At 45.9% G+C, this 12,761-nt stretch overlaps 1 long non-coding RNA gene across 1 annotated transcript; it reads left to right on the top strand.

The window, feature by feature from the left end:
* The first annotated feature begins 214 nt into the window (after positions 1 to 214).
* On the top strand, positions 215 to 7,233 carry LOC141582474 (uncharacterized). The gene is made up of 3 exons (XR_012515325.1): positions 215 to 891; positions 1,216 to 2,538; positions 2,661 to 7,233. It is a non-coding gene; the product is annotated as an uncharacterized LOC141582474 (long non-coding RNA).
* Positions 7,234 to 12,761: the final 5,528 nt, after the last annotated feature.

Raw genomic sequence — 12,761 nt, 5'->3', positions numbered from 1 at the left:
GAAAAAGAAAGGACAAGTCCGGGAGGTGTCAGGCAGGGAGAGCTGCTGGTGGCCCAGCCCCACAGCATGGAGCCCACATGGAGCTTCCTGGAAGCTGCCCTCCCTCCCCCACACACCTGGAGGGCACCCTTGACCGAGGGCTTGGACTCTGCAGTCTGGGCCGCCTCCCGCAGCCTCTCCTTAGTTTTAAAACCCAGGTTGGGAAGGAGTGAGGGAGCTGGGTCCCCACTGCCCTCCAGCCTGGGCAACAGAGCAAGACTCCATCTCAAAACAAACAAACAAACAAACAAACAAACAAACTAGTTTGGACCTAGAACACTGCCTTTCCTAGGTAGCAACTAGTAGGAAGGTTGAATCTATCCAGTGTGGGCAAAGGTGTGAAGAATAAATGTTCTTACCCAGCTGGTGGGTGTGTAGGTGTGTTGGGTTGCTTTAGAAGGGTAATTTGAGGATCACTTGAGGTCAGGAGTTCAAGACCAGCCTAGCCAAGATGGTGAAACCCAGTCTATGCTAAAAATACAAAAATTAGCCTGCCATGGGGTAGGTGCCTGTAATCCCACCTACTCGGGAGGCTGAGGCAGGAGAACTGCTTGAACCCAGGAGGCAGAGGTTGCAGTGAGCCGAGATCATGCCACTGCACTCCAGCCTGGGCGACACAGCGAGACTCCATCCCAAAAATGAGATTTTTTAAAAAATATTCTTATCCAGCTGGTGGGTGTGTAGTGGGTTGGGTTGCTTTAAAAGGGTAATTTGACACCATGGAATACTATGCAGCCATAAAAAATGATGAGTTTGCGTCCTTTGTAGGGACATGGATGAACCTGGAAACCATCATTCTCAGCAAACTGACACAAGAACAGGAAATGAAACACCACATGTTCTCACTCATAGGTCGGTGTTGAACAACGGGAACACATGGACCCAGGGAGGGGAGCATCACATTTTGGGGTCTGTCGGGGGGAAATAGGAGACAGACAGCAGGAGGTGGGGAGTTGGGGAGGGATAACATGGGGAGAAATGCCAGATATAGGTGATGGGGAGGAAGGCAGCAAACCACACTGCCATGTGTGTACCTATGCAACGATCTTACATGTTCTTCACATGTACCCCCAAACCTAAAATGCAATAAGAAAAGGGGTAAAGCTAAAAATAAAATAAAATAAAATAAAAGGGTAATTTGGTGGCATCTATTAACATTTTAAATGTGTGCCCTAGGACCCAATAATTTCACCCTCCAAGAAGCCCTTCAAGGAAGCATTCATGAGGATGTATATCGACTCTAGATTATGGCAATTTTGATGGCAAGTGGAAACAACCCAGACTGAATTCTTTCCATCCAGAAAGAAGATGGAATCGTCCCACTACAGAATACGACGCTCAGGCCGGATGTAGCAGCTCACACCTGTAATCCCAGCACTCTGCAAGGCCAAGGCGAAGGATCTCTTGAGCCGAGATGTTCCAGGCCAGCCTGGGCAACATGGCAAGACCCCACCTCTACAAAAGAATACACAAAGATTCGCCAAGTGTTGTGGTGTGCACCTGTGGCCTCAGCTATTTGGCAGGCTGAGGTGGGAGGATCACCTGAGCCCAACATGTCAAGAATACAATGAGCCCTAATAGAACCACTGCACTCCAGCCTGGGCAACAAAGTGAAACCCCATCTCAAAAACAATTATGAATATAAAATTAGGTCAGGGCCTGGTACGGTGCCTCATACCTATAATCCCAGCACTTTGGGAGTCCAAGGCGAGAGAATCACTTGAGTTCAGGAGTTTGAGACCAGCCTGGCCAATATGGCAAAACCCCATCTCCACCGAAAATACAAAAACTAGCCAGGTGTCGTAGTGCACACCTGTAATCCCAGCTACTTGGAAGGCTCACGCAGGAGAATTGCTTGAACCCAGGGGGCGAAGGTTGCAATCAGCCAAGATCTCACCACTGTACTCCAGTCTGGGTGACACAGCAGGACTCCATCTCAAAAGAAAATAATAAAATAAAATAAAATTAGGTCAGACCACACACGGTAGCTCACACCTATAATTCCAACACTTTGGGAGGTCGAGGCAGGAGGATCACTTGAGGCCAGCAGTTCAAGACCAGCCTGGGCAATATAGTGAGACCCATCTGTACCCAAAAAAAAAAAAAGAAAGAAAGATCAAAAGAAAAATAGGTCTGACCATCCCTAAAGGAAGAAGCTTTGCAGATAGAAAGTGCAGCTCTTCCTCTTCCCAGCAGGCCCAAGGCGCAGGATTGCAAAGGCAGCCAGCGAACTCACCAAGGCCAGGGGCTGTGCCTCTCATGTCTCTTTATCCAGAGTCACTAAAGGGACCCTAAATAAGAGGCAACGTGAATACCCACCAAGCAGACAGCCCACTGTTCACGCAGCTCGCTGCACCCAAATCCAGTGGAGACATTATACAGCCCTGGCCTCAGGCGTGTGTGGTCCGGTTGAGGAAGTGAGCAAAGAAACGAAAAGCTAAAACGTCCAAATAAGGTGGAGCTCCGAGCCAGACAACGACACCATTGGTGGCAGCTCAGGTGAAGGACCAACAGGGAGGAGGGCTACTCTTGGGGTCTTCCACTTCGATTTCTTAATACATTTGGCCAATTTACCCAGCATGAAGATACACGTTTGCAAAAAGTTTTCTTGTTGTTTTCAGAGCACTCTCCGTGGAAACAGCTGAAGCCGGGTGATCAAGCACCACAGCCAGGCAAGACGCTGCACACCAGGCTTGAGGTTCCGGGGGTTTCCAGTCCTTTTGTTTTTTAAGAATCAAACACCATAAAATTCCCTTCACTGGGCTGGAGACACAGATACAAATGGAGAATGGATCCTTGTTGTAAGTAAAGATCACCAGGCTCCTGGGGAGATGGATCCCAGATCCCTCCCCAGCCACTGCCCCTTCCGCCCACCTCTCTTCTGCCCACACCCTCTTCCGATCCAGCCCCTCAACCCCCTAACCTCAGCCTCTGCCCTGCTCCAATGGCTCAGAAATTGCCTGAGCCATTTCTACACCTGCAGTGCCCTCCTCGTCTTCCTCTTTCTCTCACGCTGTGAAAATCCCACCTGTCCTTTACAGTTCTACACCTTCTTCACCTCCTCCAGGAAGTCATGTGCAATCAGGAGGTGACCTCTTCCACTCCTGAAATTTTTTGTTTTTTGTTTTTTGGGTTTTTTTTTAAGATGGAGTCTTGCTCTGTCGTCCAGGCTGAAGTGCAGTGGAGCAATCTTGACTCACTGCAACCTCTGCTTCCGGGTTTAAGAGATTCTTTTGCCTCAGCCCAAGTAGCTGGGATTACAGATGTGTGCCACCATGCCAGGCTAATTTTTTTGTTGTTGTTTTTTTTTTTCTATTTTTAGTAGAGATGGGGTTTCACTATGTTGGCCAGGCTGATCTCAAACTCCTGACCTCCAGTGATCCTCCCACCTTGACCTCTCAAAGTGCTAGGATTACATGTGTGAGCCACCACACCTGGCCCACTCCTGAAATTAACAGTGCTCATGATAGATATCTCTCCCATGATGCGTACTTATCATTTCCTAGCTGGGAGCACGGTCATTTGAACACCTGCCCAGAAGGGAGAGGGAAAGGTGACATCTTTGCATTCTGAACTAGGGCAGTGGCCACTTTGCCTGGGAAAGAGCCTGGGAAGGAGCCCCACCCCACTCAGAGAGGCGATAGATGAGCTAAGACTGTGGGAGTCCTCCATCCGCTGTTCGAGAATGCTCCAAGCCCACGTTGGGGTCCAGCCTTCATGGGGAAGCTGGAGAAGACAGAAGGGAAAAGAGAGTGTTGTACCGGGGCTGGGCAACGTGTCTAATGTCAGACACAGCTGACCGTAGGCTGCCCACACACACTGAGATCCAGAGCTGGCTCCAGAACTTAATAAGTTTCCAGCCGGAGCTCCAGACAGGCAAAAGGACAGCTGGGGAGAAGGAAGGAGCAGAGCTGGGCAAAGACTATGCTGACAATGGAGCTGTCGGTCCAATTGTCAGTGACGCTCACCATCAGCCCCTTCCTAGTGACACTGAAATGGGACCCATGGGAAGTGGGGGTCACTGGCCTCCCTCCAAGGTCACTTTTGTCACAGATACCTGGGAGAAGACATGAATCAGAAACGTACAGGCTGGGACCGGCCCCCAAATGTCAAGGATAAGGGAGGGACGTGTTGAAACAAGGGCTGGGGGCCAGATGCGGTGGCTCACTTCTATAATCCCAGGACTTTGGGAGGCGTAGGTGGGTAGATCACCTGAGATTAGGAGGTTCAGGCCAGCCTGGCCAACATGGTGAAACCCCATCTCTACTAAAAATATTTTTAAAATTAGCCAGGCACGGTGGCGCACACCTGTAATTCTAGCTACTCAGGAGGCTGAGGTAGGAGAATCACTGGAACCCAGGAGACAGAGGTTGCAGTGAGCCGAGATCATGGCATTGCACTCTAGCCTGGGCAACAAGAGCGAAACATCTCAAAAAAAGAGTAAAGTCTCTCAAAGCCAGTGAGGGTTGGTGCAGCAGTCAGGAAGTGTCAGGTTATGCTGCAATAACAAATAGTCCTGAAGGCCCCATGGCTTACAACAGCAAAGGTTTCTTTCTTACTCATGCCACTTGCCCATTTTGATGTCTATGCTCTCATCCATTCTGTCTTCACTCTGGGACCTGGGCTGACCAAACCACCCCCATCTGGGACATTGCCAGGCTCATGGCAGTGGAAGGTGACAGGGGGCAAAAACCACCAGCTGGCTCTTGAAGCTTCTTTCCAGAGATGCTGTAGGTCCCTTCTACTCAAATTTTGTTGGCCAAAGCAAGTCACATGGTCACCCTGGATATAAAATACTATCAGGGAGAGGCATTGCCAGTCAGACATCAAGCGTGGTATCAGCGAGACAGGGAAAGCAAATATTTCCAACAATAACACAATCTACCACAGCTGGGATCCAAGCACGGAATGGTTTACGCAAATCAAGATCCCGTCAAGCAGGATCAGACGCTGCACTCCAGCCTGGGTGGGCGACAGAGTGAGACTCCATCTCAAAAAATAAAAAAATAGGCTGGGCGTGTTGGCTAACACCTGTAATCCCAGCACTTTGGGAGACTGAAGCGGGCTGATCACTTGAGGTCAGGAGTTTGAGACCAACCTGGCCAACATGGTGAAACCCCATCTCTACTAAAAATAAAAAATTAGCCAGGTGTGGTGGCGCATGCCTGTAATCCCAGCTACTTGGGAGGCTGAGACAGGAGACTCTCATGTACCCAGGAGGGTGGAGTTGATATGAGCCAAGATGGTGGCATTGTACTCCAGCTTGGGCAACAGAGTGAGACTCCATCTCAAAAATAAATGAATAAATAAGTAATAAAAACAAAACACCTAAAAATTCCAGAGGAAAATTTAGGAAACTATATGTATAATTTGGGAGCTGAGCAGACTATTTTAATCAACACAAGAAGCCCAAAAGCTGTGAAAATAAAATTACACATACTCTATTACATTAAAAAGTAACATTTTGTGGGGGAAGTTTACCAAAACAATACAAAGTAGTGGCAGAATTGTTTGCAATCTGAATGGCAGACAAAGGGTTAATATCTGTGCTCTACAAAGAGCATTTACAAATTTATATTTAAAAAACACACCGTTCAACCTGATCTTCCTGGACATTATATATTTAATTCATCTTAAGATAGTTTCAGGATCACAGTATAATTTTGCTGGTTTTTTGAGTCCTATAGTATGTTTATGACATTGGAATCATAGGTAAAATGTTTTTCAATAAATTTTTTCAGACTTCTGTTTTCGGCTGGGCAGGGTGGCTCACACCTGTAATCCCAGCACTTTGGGAGGCTGAGGTGGGTTGGATCACTTGAGGTCAGGGTCAGGCGTTTGAGATCAGCCTGGCCAATATGGTGAAACCCCACCTCTACTAAAAATACAAAAATTAGCCAGGTTTGGGGGAGCACGCATGTAATCCCAGCTACTTGGGAGGCTGAGACAAAAGACTTTCTTGAATCCTGGAGGCAGAAGTTGCAGTGAGCCCAGATCATGCCACTTTAGCCTCGGCGACAGAGCAAGACTCCGTCCCCAAAAAAGAAAAAACCTTCTGTTTTCCTGTGAAGTTTGTTCCCTGTGAAGTTTCTTTTTCCTCCATCAGTTTATCTCTTTCCTTCTCTTTCTGTCCTTTCTCGCTAGTTTCATCCAAACATCATGATTCCTACGATAAAATCAAATGCTTATTTTACACTTGCACAAAATCTCCAGAAACCCAACATCACACGGGGGCATTTCGAGCGGCAGCCAGTTCTGTTTATCACGTTCTTATTGGCAGTTTCATTTATGACCGCTGTTTCAATGCAGTTCCTATGAATTCGTCACACGCTTTATGATTGAATGCAAACAGCCCAGCTTCAGAAAAGAAGCAAGCGTGGGAGAGGCCAAGAGTCTGAGAGTTTCTGTTTGCAATACGCTACCGTTTCTGATTCTAAGGAGGAAAAATAAGTTCATAAATTTAAGTATGGAACTTATCCTCTTAGAATGCTCACATAGAGTTACGAGTAATCAACATCAACATTTATGGATTTATGGGGCTTAAAAAAAAAAACCTCAAAGCTTGTGCAAACATTACTCATACGATCATTGTTTTCCGAGGATTGCGTAAATGGAAGCCCAAGTCAGCCTGAGGATTTTTCTAGAGGTTCAGCAAAGTCATATGGAATCAGAGAAACGGGATCGTACCTTTCTCTGGTGTTAATTTCTTCTCTCTCCTCTTGTCTTCTTACTAGAATCTGGTGCATCTGAAAGTTCTGTGAACACTTGCCTACCCCATACAGTGGATCTGGGGGCAACTATTGCCCTCCTATAAACACCAAGAGTGCCACTGGCTTGCTCCTTACACCACACAGTAAACAGTCACCAAAAGCGTGATTGAAGCTTTGGGACAAAACAATGACACCGAAAGATAAACTTGCTGAGTAGTAGAGACCGTAAACTGCTACTCTTAGTTTATTTACTTATTTATTTAGAGACGAAGTCTCACTCTGTCACCCAGGCTGGAGTGCAGTGGCACAATCTCAGCTCACTGCAGCCTCCACCTCCCAGGTTCGAGTGATTCTCCTGCCTCAGGCTCCCGAGTAGCTAGGATTACAGGCGCCCACCACCATGCCCGGCTAATTTTTGTATTTTTAGTAGAGACAGTTTCACCACGCTGGTCAGGCTGATCTCGAACTCTTGACCTCAGGTGATCCTCCCGCCTCAGCCTCCCAAAGTGCTGGGATTACAGGAGTGAGCCACCATGCCTGGCCATCTCTATGTTTTAAAAAATAAAATAATAGCCAGGTGCAGTGGCTCACACCTGTAATCCCAGCACTTTGGGAGGCCGAGGTGGGTGGATCACCTGAGGTCAGGAGTTTGAGACCAGCCTGACCAACATGGAGAAACCCCATCTCTACTAAAAATACAAAATTAGCCAGGCATTGTGGTGTGTGCTTGTAATTCCAGCTACTTGGGAGGCTGAAACAGGAGAATTGCTTGAACCTGGAAGGTGGTGGTTTCGGTGAGCCAAGATCCTACCATTGCCCTACAGCCTGGGCAACAAGAGTGAAACTCTGTCTCAAAAATAAATAAATAAGCACATATAAAATAAAATAATAATAAATGCATTGTTTTGAGGCCAAGTGCAGTGACTCATGCCTGTAATCCCAGCACTTTGGGAGGCCAAGGCAAGTGGATCACCTGAGGTCAGGAGTTTGAGACCAGCCTGGCCAACATGGCAAAACCCCATCTCTATTAAAAATACAAAAAAAAAAAAAAAAAAAAAAAAGCTGGGCATGGTGGTACAAACCTGTAATCCCAGCTACTCAAGAGGCTGAGGCAAGAAAATCACTTGGACCCAGGAGGTGGAGGTTGCAGTGAGCCAAGACCATGCCACTGCACTCCAGCCCGGGCAACAGAGGGAGACTCTGTGTCAAATAAATATATTATTGTTAAAACTGGTTTTGATCCTTTTTTTTTTTTTTTTTTTTTTTTTTTTGGAGACTTAGTCTTGCTCTTTTGCTAGGCTAGAATGCAATCTCAGCTCACTGCAACCTCCGCCTCCTAGGTTCAAGAATTCTGCCTCACTCTCCCGAGTAGTTGGGACTACAGGTGCCTGCCACCACGCCTAGCTAATTTTTGTATTTTTAGTAGAGACCCATGTTGGCCAGGATGGTCTCCATCTCCTGACCTCGTGATCCACCCACCTCAGCCTCCCAAAGTGCTCGGATTACAGGTATGAGCCACGGTGCCCAGCCACCATTGGTGATCTCAAAGTTTGTGGTTAGAACTTTTATTTGAATGATACTATTCTTGAATCACAAGCCCAGATATCTATACCATGATTGGTCTTAGTGAATTTATTGAGGTATACATTTTATTTAAAAATAAAATTGAAGACGAATTATATACTATACACCTAGATATCTAGAAAGCCTGGCTTGCGATATAGTGCTGGATTACCAAATAATTGTTATAGGTAGCATTCGTGTAACATTTTTCATTCCTGGATATTGCTTTTACAATTTAGTTCTACTTTCATGACATGAATCAATGCCATATTTTTAAAAAATATTACCAGGTTCTGTACAATTTTTATGTTTTATACTACAGGGAATTTAGTTTAATAAACTTAAAATAAAACATTGTTGAGCCAGGCACAGTGGCTCACGCCTGTAATCTCTACACTTTGAGAGGCCGAAGCAGGTAGATCACCTGAGGTCAGGAGTTCGAAACCAGCCTGACCAACGTGGTGAAACCCTATCTCTACTAAAAATGCAAAAATTAGCCGGGTATGGTGGTGGGTACCTGTAATCCCAGCTACTAAGGAGGCTGAGGCAGGAGAATTGGTTGAGCCGGGGAGGAGGAGGTTGCAGTGAGCCGAGATGGTGCCATTGCATTCCAACCTGGGCAAAAAGAGCGAGACTCCATCTCAAAAAATCATAATAATAATAAAATAAATATAAATAATAAAACATTGTTGATTAGATTATTAAAAGCAAATCACTAAAAAATCCTATATGTAAGAATCTCCCCTGAGCACAGTGGCTCATGCCTGTAATCCCAGCACTTTGTGAGGCTGAGGCAGGTGAATCTCTTGAGCCTAGGAGTTCAAAACCAACCTGGGCAACATGGCAAAACCCCAGTCTCTACAAAAAAATACAAATATTAGCTAGGCATGCTGGTGCACACCTGTAGTCCCAACTACCTGGGAGGCTAAGGCTACAGGATCACTTGAGCCCAGGAGGTTGAGGCTGCAATGAGATATAATCATACCACTGGCACTCCAGGCTGAGCCACAGAACCTCTGTTAATCGTACCACAGTATTTCCTATAGAATGACCTAAGCTCGCTAATATGACTGAATTGCTTCACTGGTAAATTCTAGCAAACATTTAAGGAAGAAATTGTACAACTATACACAAACTCTTCCAGAAAATAGAAGGAACACTTCCCAGCTTTGTTTATGAGCCTAGCACTAATCTGATACCAAACCCAAATTAATACATGACAAGAAAATTAGACCAGCGTCCCTAATGAATATAAACGGAAAAATCCTCAAGGAAATGTTATGAAATAAAACATAGCAATACATAAAAACAATATGTCATGACCAAGTGGGGTTAATCCCAGGGATACAAAGCTGGTTAAACATTTGAAAATGAATCAATGTTAATTTCTTATGTCAACAGACTAAAGATGAGAAACCACATGATCATCTCTGTAGATGCAGGAAAAGCATTTGACAAAATCTGATGTCCATTACTGATCAAAGGTCTCTGAAAACTAGTAAGTAGAAGGAACTTCCTCAACATGTTAAAGGACAGCTACAAAAAAGAAAACAATTCAGCAAAGTATCTTAGTCTGTTCAGGCTGCTGGGACAAAATACCATAAACCGGGTAGTTTATAAACAACAGAAATTTATTCTCATAGTTCCAGAGGCTGGGAAGTCCAAGATCAAGACAGATGTTGTGTCTAGTGAGTTCCTGCTTTCCAGCTTATAGACAGTTCCTGCTTGCTGTGTCTTCACATGGTAAAAGGGCAAGCGTCTTTCTGGGTCTCTTTTTTTTTTTTTTTTTTTTTGAGACAGAGTCTCACTCTGTCACCCAGGCAGGCTCAGGACTCACTGCGACCTCTGCCGCCCGAGTTCAAGGGATTCTTCTGCCTCAGCTTCCCAAGTAGTTGGGACTACAGGCATGTGCCACCATGCCTAGCTAATTTTTGTATTTTTAGTAGAGACAGGGTTTCACCATGTTGACCAGGCTGGTCTCGAACTCCTGACTTCAAGTGATCCACCTGCCTCAGCCTCCCAAAGTGCTGGGATTATGGGTGTGATCTTGCCTGAGCTCTGGGTCTCTTTCATAAGGGCACTAATCTCATTCATGAGGGCCCCACCGCCATGGCCTAATCACCTCCTGATATGGTTTGGATCTGTGTCGGCACCCAAATCTTATGTTGAAATGTAATCCCCAGTGCTGGAGGTGAGGCCGGGTGGGAGGTGACTGGAACATGGAGGTCGATCCTTCATAAATGGTTTAACACCACCCCCTTGGTGCCATTCTTGTGGTAGAGTTCTCATGAGTTCTGGTTGTTTAAAAGTGTGTGGCACCTTCCCCCTCTCTATTCCTCCTGCTCAAGCCATGGGAAAGACACCTGCTCAGGCTTTGCCTTCTGCCATGAGTCAAAGCTCCTGAGGCTCCCCGGCCATGCTCCCTACATGGCCTGCAGAACCATAAGCCAATTAAACATCTCTCTCTCTCTCTCTCTCTCTCTCTCTCTCTCTCTCTCTCTCTCCACATATATATATATTTATATATTACATATATAAATGACTCAGTCTCAGTTCTTTTTTTTTTTTTTTTTTGAGACAGAGTCTTGCTCTTTCGCCCCAGCTAGAGTTCAGTGGCAGAATCTCGGCTCACTGCAACGTCCGCCTCCTGGGTTCAAGTGATTCTCCTGCCTCAGCCTCCTGAGTAGCTGGGATTACAATTGTAGGTCACCACCCCAGCTAATTTTTGTAGTTTTAGTAGAGACAGTTTTCACCGTCTTTGCCAGGCTGGTCTTGAACTCCTGGCCTCAAATGATTCACTCACCTCAGACTCCCAAAATGTCAGTTATTTCTTTATAACAATGCGAAAATAGACTAATATACCTCCCAAAGGACCCACCTCCTGATACCATCACCTTGGGAGCTAAGATAGCAACATATATGGATTTGGGAGAGACACATTCAGAAACGTGGCACTAAGTTCATCTGCAAAGGTAAGGTCATTAATAGGTGTTGTTTGTTTGTTTGTTTGTTTGTTTTTGAAACAGAGTCTAGCTTTGTTGCCTAGGCTGGAGTGCAGTGATAGGATCTTGGCTTACTGCAACCTCCGACTCCTGGGTTCAAGTGATTTTCCTGCCTAAGCCTCTCGAGTAGCTGGGATTACAGGTGCGTGCCACCATGTCCAACTAATTTTTGTATTTTTAGTAGAGATGGGGTTTCACTGTATTGCCCAGGCTGATCTCGAATTCCTGATCTTGTGATCCTCCTGCCTCGGCCTCCCAAAGTACTGGATTACAAGCGTGAGCCACGGTGCCAGGCCTATTAATAGGTTATTGAGAGCAATCCTTTGTTATGTTAAGACTAATCTTTCAGCCGGGCACAGTGGCTCACACCTGTAATCCTAACACTTCAGAAGACAGGAGGACCTCCTGAGCCCAAGAGTTCAAGACCAGCCTGGGTACACAGTGAGGCCCTTTCTTTAAAAAAAAAAATCACTGTGATTAAACACAGAAGTGAAGAATTGCTTTTGATTTCCTATTCTGACAGGGCAAGAGCCATTCAATTGCTTCATCCTAACGTTTCTTATTCTATAGGTCAGGAAGTCAGTGTGGGGATTCTGCAAGGTGGTGAGGATATTGATCTCAATTTTGCACTTAGATTTCAGGAAAGTGACCATAGGAAATCTGTGGGCACAGGGGCCTATAATGAGGCAAACTCAGGGTATAACTACATTTATCAGGGCTTTTGTTAAAAGGTCAAGAAAGATCGGGCGCGGTGGCTCACACCTGTAATCCCAGCACTTTGGAAGGCTGAGGCGGGCAGGTCACTTGAGGTCAGGGGTTTGAGACCAGCCCGACCCCCATCTCTATTAAAAATACAAAAAAGTTAGCCAGGTATGGTGGCATGCGCCTGTAATCCTGGCTACCAGAGAGGCTGAGGCAAGAGAATGGCTTGAACCCGGGAGGCGCAGGTTGCAGTGAGCTGAGATCACCCCACTGCACTCCAGCCTGGGCAACAGAGTGTGACTCCGCCTCAAAAAAGAAAAAGGCCAGGTTGCAGTGGCTCATGCCTGAAATCTCAGCATTTTGGGAGGTAGAGGCTGGAGGATCACTTGAGGCCAGAAGTTGGAGACCAGCCTGGGCAACAGAGTGAGACCTCATCTCTTAAATAAAAAAATAAAAATAAAAAAAACTTAAAAATTATGTGTGTGTGTTGGTGTGGTGTGTGCCTGTAGTCTTAGCTACTAAGGAGACTGAAGCAGGAGGATTGCTTGAGACCAGAAGGCTGAGGCTGCAGTGAGCCATTGCCACTGCAATCCAGCCTGGGTGGCAGAGCAAGACTTTGCCTATATATTAAAAAAAAAAAAAAATACCAGATGACAGCTGTGGAGAAAAGGGAACACTCATCCACTGTTGGTCAGAATGTAAATTGTTTAGCCATTGTGAAGAGCAGTTCGGATATTTCTCAAAG

The sequence above is a fragment of the Saimiri boliviensis genome, chromosome 20, assembly GCF_048565385.1.
Source record: "Saimiri boliviensis isolate mSaiBol1 chromosome 20, mSaiBol1.pri, whole genome shotgun sequence".
NCBI classification, from domain to species: domain Eukaryota; kingdom Metazoa; phylum Chordata; class Mammalia; order Primates; family Cebidae; genus Saimiri; species Saimiri boliviensis.
This window is presented reverse-complemented; position numbering and strand designations above follow the sequence as displayed.